Source organism: Dermacentor albipictus, chromosome 5 (assembly GCF_038994185.2).
Source record: "Dermacentor albipictus isolate Rhodes 1998 colony chromosome 5, USDA_Dalb.pri_finalv2, whole genome shotgun sequence".
NCBI classification, from domain to species: Eukaryota; Metazoa; Arthropoda; class Arachnida; order Ixodida; family Ixodidae; genus Dermacentor; species Dermacentor albipictus.
This window is the reverse complement of record NC_091825.1, coordinates 19,284,765-19,293,052: the sequence shown is the minus strand read 5'-3', so window position 1 is coordinate 19,293,052 and position 8,288 is coordinate 19,284,765.

The following is an 8,288-nucleotide window of genomic DNA, read 5'->3' as shown; positions in this document are numbered from 1 at the left end:
GCCCATCACCAAATGGGCGTCAGTGTTCACTGCTGCATCGCGTTCACCGCGGCGGCAACCCAGCGTCGGAGCGTACGCAAACTTTAAGGGACACTAAAGCGAAAGAACAAATCAGTTTAGAGTAATGAAGCATTGTTTGAGAACCCTGCTGGCAGTCATTTCAAAAAAATAGTTTGATTACTAGATGAGAAAATGAAGGTCCAAGTATCAGTATTAGAATTTCGCGCCGAAACCCCAGCGCCGGTTCGCCAGCGTGACGTCAGGGATACCAAAGTATGTTTTCGCATTTGGGCCGCGTTGGCTGAATAAAGGTTCGCGAACTTGCCATGTTTAATATTTGATTCCTTTAGAACACAATGCAGTCAATCTGTACTGCTATATATAATTAGTAGGCCCTAGAAGCTGCCATGAAAATCCAAGACATCACAGTCCCCAGGTGCGGGAATTTAAGTAGGCGTCGCCACCCGTACTTCGTTCTTGTGCTTTTTCTCGCTTACCAAAGGTCTTATCGTTGTAAGAGTGGTGTTTTTGGTGTTGTTGAACGGTAATTTACTGATGCAGAAGAAATAATTTTTCACTTTAGTGTCCCTTTAAATCTCGGAGGCAACGTCGTCGCAGCTGCCCTGGGTGCCGCCATGCTAGCGGAAGTGGCTTGCGGTGGGAGCCATGCGCACAGTTGTGACTCGCCGCTGCCCAGGGGATATGTTTTCTGTATACGCGTCGTGGACAAGACAAATTTTCTTCAACAGTGAAGCTTTTCTTTCTAGGAACCCGTATGTGATTCCTTTGTAGCACTTAGTTACGCTTGGGTGGATCTCTCGTTTTCCCACGTTGCGGGTTTCCGCAGAACTATTAGGTCAATATACAAGGTGTTCCGAATTAAGCTTCCGAATTAGGCACTTGGAGCCACGCGAAGACCACTTGTGAAAATAGGTTATGGGGCCAGGGGGACACAAAGGGAGATGATAATTATTGCTTAGCGCTTCCCAATTAACTAAAATGTAATAATAAACTTTTTGCTGACTGCAGTAAGCGGGTATGTTTGTATTGCAGAGTTAGAGGCAGTCGTGTTTCTGCGCAGTATCAGTTGAAATAATTCTTCTGGCTTGCCTGTGCTCCGAGAAATCCGGCGCCAAATTTTATCTGTCGTTCGCCTGATTACGCATGCAATAGAGTTGAGATCGGCACAAGGCCCTCATGTGACGCGGCTGTTGCGTGTGGCGTTTAGTCTGACAACGGGCCGGAGTCATTGGCAAAGATGGTCACTGTCCCCCTTCCGCTCTCGGCTGGCAAAATAAGAAAAATCAAAGAACCCGGAACGGCTGTCGTAACACGTGACCACGCAGCCTGTAACGATGGCACCAGCTGCCATGCCGACATAATGGCGCGAGCGGAGAAGCCGTAGGGCAGTGCGCATGTGTAATAGTGACATAGAGGAGGGGGTATGATCCTTGCATAGGCTACGCAAATAAAGTGACTGCTGATACTCAAGTATTGTAACTTTTATTGAAATCAAGAGCAACAACTGTGCGGCACACCGCGCTGTCATATCTGGGTTTGGCCAGCCGAGAAGGGAACAGTTACCAACTTTGCCATTGCCTCCGCCCTGTTGTCAGACTAAACGCCCCACGCAGCAGCCACGTCACATCAAGTAGGAGCTTTTGGCCGATGCTCACTTTCGTGCATGCGTGATCATGCGATCGACAAAATAAAATTCAGAGTCGGATATGTTGGAGCACAGATATGCTAGAAGAACTCTTCCAAGTGAATGTGTGTAGAAAGCCGACTGCCTCTTAATTTTGAGTAGAAATACTCACTTACTTCACTCAATAAAAAGTTAATTATGCAATGTTAGGTATATGGGAGGAAATTGGGCGGCTGACAGCGATAATTATTAGCTGACTTTGCGCCCCCCCCCCTGGCCACATAACTAATTTGCACAGGTGATCTTCGTGTGCCTCCCATTGCATAATTATAAGAAAACAATTAAGCTTAATTGTGAACGCCCGGAATGTGTACATATATGAACGAAAAGAAAGGAAAGCGAGTGCCCGATTTTTATTAGTAATAGCAAAAGAAGTAAAGAAAGACACCAAGCAGACCATACAAGGAGACCATACAGGAAAAAACTTCTACATACTAATTGAATTAAAGACGTGATATATTAGTGTAAATGAAAGTAGATGAAAAAACAACTGCCCGCAGATGAGATACGGTTTGGCATTACGCGCGCGATGCTGCTGTCACCACGAACTTTCCGAGGCATTTTATGCTTATCTACTACAACTAAACCTGGCAGTGTTCGCAAGCGCCATACCTCTCGGGCGTCGAGGCCGTGAGGTGCGGCGCCGTGGTAGCTCGATTCGTAGGATCCTCGCACTCGTAATGCGAAGACGTGGGTTCACGCCCCAAGCTATCACCGAAGCTTTCATTTCCGTTAATTTGTTATTTCTACTTCTGTTACTAAGTACATGTATATTCCCCTATGCAGCCCTTGGTGTCATTGTTTCTTGGATTCTTAAGGTAGGACTAACAAAAACCAGGCCTCGTTTTCTTTCTTCTCTTTCATTACATAGCAAGGCCTCGAATCCGGCAGCATTGATGACCTCAGGTAGCATGTGTTGATTTATTAACCATTTGCCTTCACCCCAAAAGATCACGTACACGGGATGTCTGCGGCAAGAAAGAGTGTTCCACATCCGCTGTCAATGGCGTCAGGTGCGGTGCTGGCTAAGACTGCCAAGTTTAGTTCTCGTACACTGTAAAAAGTGTCGTCATTATACGAAGGATTTCCGTCATTATACGGAGCAATTGCAGGTAAACATACGGAAAGTATGTCGCATTTTAATAATACGGCAAAAGCTTCCGTTAATATAGGGAAAGTGTGCCATGTTTTAGGCTTTACGGACATTTACCTGCAATATTACAGTGGCTACACTGTTCTGCCCGAAACAGGCACAGTTCCGTATAGTGTTATGCGAAGATCGGTATTTTTTGCGAGGAGAACTATGCATGGTGTATGCCTGAATGAGCGCTTGTACTCACAAAGTTTCACCTAACAATATTTTATTGAAGACGTGAACTGTACGCATTATGAAGATATGCACACAGTGTGAAAGCTAGCCTTTTAGCAAAAGCTGAAATAAAAGATTGTAGAAATATTTATACGCATCCTCTATTCTTATCGCAGTTTGCCGCGCATACGGGCCTTGTATAACGCTGATCTATGCGCAAATATATGCGCGTGTTTGCAATGTTCTGAAATTAAGCGCTTTGCGGTTAATAGTACAGCATATATGTTTAGTGAACGAACAGCCGTGGGAACATGTGCCAATGCATAACTTGCGGCCCTCAGGTGCTGGTAGATGCACTGGGAATAATATTGGTGCTCAACGCCAAAAATTGTGTGCACTATAAATCAGTACTGAAACGAAGGGAGTGGTATAATGACGATAACTGCGTTTACATTTAGCGACAAGTGGCCTCGAAGGGAACTGGCGGCCTATTAACCCAAGAGGGAAAGGCCTTTGCTGAACTGTAATGTAGTTGGTTTAACTCATTTCCATAATGTTACCAAACCATCTCGTATCTGTCAATAAATGTCTATTCATTGACACTTCACTGTTCATGCTTTGTCAATACTTGCGTTAAGATGTACTCGTAGGCATTTGGCGCTTCATCTTGAAACAAGAGCGGTGAGCGCGCACGTTCTTGTACGGCAGAATAAAGATCGCAAACATGCATGCACCGACGTGTGTGCAAACTACGGGAAGGTGACCGAAGATGATGCACCTAGTACCGTGCTGGCACTGTGTCTACTGTCAAAAAGCAAAAGGAAAAGGAAAGAAAAAACGCCCAGTGCCGAGTTGGCGTAACGATTCAAGCTTTATTTCTTTTTGACCCAGTAAGCAACACCATTTGTTCCATGTGCTTTGTTCCTGGGTAAATGTTATGACACAACTCATTATTTACTCGTTCATTACGTGCACAAACGAGTCCAAGTTAGCACTATACTAGAGCTTATTCACACGTCGCAGTGCACTGTTTTGCACTGCATTGCAACGCTGGGGTGCGCTATCCCCAGTAGCCAACCGTCTGCTTGACCTCCCTGCCTTTCTTCTTCTTGCATTCTCTATCTCTTTGTATAAAATGCACTACCTTGTGGGAAAGAAAGCGTTCTCCTCTTTCAGGAATCAATTATTTGTCAAGCAATTATTTTACTGTTTCAATAACTAGAGTACAAATGCGAAAACAAAACCGATTCTGATTTTTTATCGTTGCTCACAGAGTGCGGCACCAGAGGCCAGCGCATCCTGCGCTTCAGCTTGGTGGTGCAACCCCACCCCCTTTCCAAAGGGGAGGCTCATAACATCCATCCATCCATCCATCCATCCATCCATCCATCCATCCATCCATCCATCCATCCATCCATCCACCTATCCATCCATCCATCCATCCATCCATCCATCCATCCATCCATCCATCCACCCGTCCGTCCGTCCGTCCGTCCGTCCGTCCGTCCGTCCGTCCGTCCGTCCATCCATCCATCCATCCATCCATCCATCGATCCATCCATCCATCCATCCATCCACCCACCCACCCAGCCACCCACCCATCCATCCATCCATCCATCCATCCATCCATCCATCCATCCATCCATCCATCCATCCATCCATCCATCCATCCATCCATCCGTCCGTCCGTCCGTCCGTCCGTCCATCCATCCATCCGAGAGGCGGCTTGAGATATTATGGCGAATGGACGTGCTTTTAAGGGCTCCGTGGCGGCGACGAAATCGCAAGTTTTTCTGCATGCTTTGAACTTGCTTCTGTTTTTAATTTGCTGACTTTTTTTAGCCTTTAAATAATAATTGGCAGTTTTCTTTTTTTTTGTTTCTCGCTTTTTTCCTGTGCACGGGTGTGTTTCGTGTGCATTTGATTTTACAGGACAGCCAGAGTGTCCTCTCGCGCCACGTGTTACAGCACATGCTACCGGGTAGCACGTTAAATAATAGCTTGGAAGTGGCAAGACCAATAGCTATTAGTGGTTTTACTGTGTGTGTTTTGGTAGGAAAGTGAGAGCGTGGCCGCGTGGTTTACACATGCAAAACAGTGTCATACCTAAGTCTCTGTGGCATTGATTGCTTTGAAAACATTGATGAGAATTACTTTGCGACATTTAAGGATTTCAATCCTCTGCGTTTCGGGTTTTGCTGGAAGGTACGTGCTCTCCATTATTATAATATTACAGTATTTCCGTTTGAAAAAGCCATGCAATAAATCGCAAGAAAGTCGGGAAAAGGGGCAGAGTGTGGGGCGTCTCTCAAAGAAGATGAGAGGACGGATGAGAATGGAGAGGCAGTCGAAGCGATCGGCACACGCTGTCATGTCGATGCTAAGCTGAAGAAAATTGAGGTTTTCTAGGAAGAGCTTGTCAAACAGGTTGAAGAGTTCAAAAATGAGCTAAATGGAGAGCGTGATTCACGGAAGCTAATGCAAAAAAGACTTCAAGCAGCCGAAAAAAAGCTGAACAGGTCCGCCATAGTGAACGAGAGTGGTCTCGACAATAGGACGCACTCCCCCTACGTGACAGGAAAGGGTGCGCCAGCAATGTACGTGGAATGCGTGCAACGTCGTGAGTGGTCAGCTGGAAAGCACGACACCTACCTTGAGGCCGCCACGCAGAAAAAGCTAGAGGGCAGCCCCTTGTCGAATCTGAATCATGCAGAAAAGGACAAAGGGAAGCAGGGAGAGGTAGGAGAAACTGAAAGGGTCGTTATCACCGGCGACTCAAACCTGGCTAGGTGCTCAGAAGCAATTTCGGTTAGAGGGTGAAAGGCGATAAAATAGTGTCAGTAGGGAGATTTCCAGGGTGGACACTGGGTTCTGTCATGGAGCGAGCGAAAGCAAACCTCGCGAAAAATGCGAACATGCGCAACCTTGTCACAGCAGCAGGTGGGCTAACTGACGTCCTAAACAGGAAACGGACAGGACTGGCCCAGCGCTTGGCGAAGAGGGTGAACGACTTGCGTGAGCTATCCCCTCAGGTGCAGGTCATCGTGTGCATGGAGCCGGAAGTGCCTGTACGTGACAGTCAGGCACAAAGATGAGTAGTGGCTGCTAACGAGGCGATATGGAAAATGAGCTGAGGAAAGGCTTCGAAGTTGTCAAATTAAACAGGGAAGTGAGATGGTGTGGTGGTTTTCAACGAGACGGGATCCACTTCAATTACAGGCTTGAACGACAAGTGGGCTGGCGACATACTGGTCACGCTGTTGCTTTTTTAAGGGGCTCACGGGCGCTCAGGAGGCAAGAGTAAGTAGTAATGAGGAAGGTCCCCTAAGGAAACCTCATAATAGCATCGCCATCAATAACAGCGAGTGGAGGAAAGCAAGAAAGAGAGCACGCCATGCAATGGGCTGCGTAAACATGCAGGGCGGAAGACGAAAGGAAAAGTGGGCAGCGATGGAGGAGCCGATGAATAGATAAGAAAAAGGGATGCATGCGGTTACAGAAACGCACCTTAGAAACTCAGAAGAGCCGCCAGTGATTGAGAATGATGTTTGGGAAGGCTGAAACAAAGCTAAGTCGGAAAGAAAGGGAGGGGGAGTCGAAATGCTCGTCCATCATGGAGCCAAATAGAAAAAAAGTAAAGTCAAAATGTCAAGAGCACCTTTGCTTATCAGGTAGAATGAGCGGGAAAAAAACTTGGCTGGGCGTTACGTATTTGTGTACCGGCAATAATTGCACAGAGAAGAATAAACACTTAGTGGAATGCATAAGTGCTGATATTGTCACGTGGTAGTGACTGTGAAGAAAACACCGAAACTGAGAAAGACGAAACTAGCGTTTCTTTGGGCGAGTTTGTGCCCTCAAGAGCAGCTACACTCAAAGAACGGTGACAGCGGCAAACACAGTTGGAGATCGTCTAAAATCTGATCTGCGGGTCAAGCGCGTCGCCTTTTATACATCCGTCGTCGAACGTTCCAGGGTAATCGCTGGGACCCACGTGCCTTCCACAAAGTTCTACATTACTCACGTCGCGCCCACATGCGATCAAATTACACTAGGTTCGGTCACAGAGAGCGGATAGAAGCATCGATAGCATTCCAGAAACTTCCCACACATGCAAGCGCGTCCTGCGCTGTGCGATAACATTTGTTAGGCGGGGAAACCTGTAGCCCGATGAAGACAAGTACACGTGTCTATATTAGGCGTTTCGGGAATGATGCTGAAATTTTCTTATTAGGTGGCATGAATGTAGATATACAGGATTTAGATGGCTGTACCGACAACAACGGGAATTCAATGCTAGACATTTGTGAGCTACATAACCCCATTGTCGTGAATACAGGGCGGAGTGTGAAGGGAAGATCACGTGGGAAGTGGGAAACCTTCAATTAACCATTTATTACTGTCTAATGACAGAAAGAATTCGTGATAAGTTGAGAGAAATGGTCATGGATGAGGAAGGGTATAGCAGCATAGGGAGGGACCAAAAGGGCATGATTTTGAAAATGGGATATGTAGTTGGGAAAGAGAGGAACGAGTTTAAAATGGCGAGTCCAAATTTGAACGCTTAACAATCAACGAATTTAGTCACAAGAGTCGAGGAAGAACTTGGTAAATGGCTGAGAGTGGGAATATAGTGAGCTCCTAAGTGTAATAACAACCAAAATAGACAAAAAGAAACAACATGTTCAATGGAAAGCAAAAAAGAAACCGAAAGGCTGGTGGAACAAGGAGATACGAGAAGCGATCGCCGAGCGACAGAAAGCATCTCGAGAGCACAGGCAGGCAAAGAAGGCGCAGTTGCCGTAGGATGAAGTAACCAGTAAATGGGAAATATACCGGCACAAAAAGTCTGTGCTTGAAATACTGGTGTAAGCGAATAATAAAGTTGAAAGTGAACCTTGGTTGTCAGGAATACGTGAAAAAAAGAAGGCCGCATTTAGGATATATTGGAAACATAAAATAATTAGGCAAGAGCACAACAACAATACAGGAGCATATCCTAGAGGAAGATGGAAAAAAAACTAGAAGAGGAAGCGGCAATAAATTTCATCCGAAAAGTAACAGCCGAATCTTTACAAGGATATGAGGAGGTTGCACTTGAAGAAAAACACAGCATGAAAGAAAACCAGACGGAAAAGGATCTCGTGCAGACACATTTCAACTGGGAGCAAGCGGCACAGAAAATTCCTAAGTGCGCAGCCACAGGGCTACACGAGGTTCCCGTTAGGCGGATAAATGAACTGGGACCAAAAAGTAAGGAAGCTCTGGTGAAAA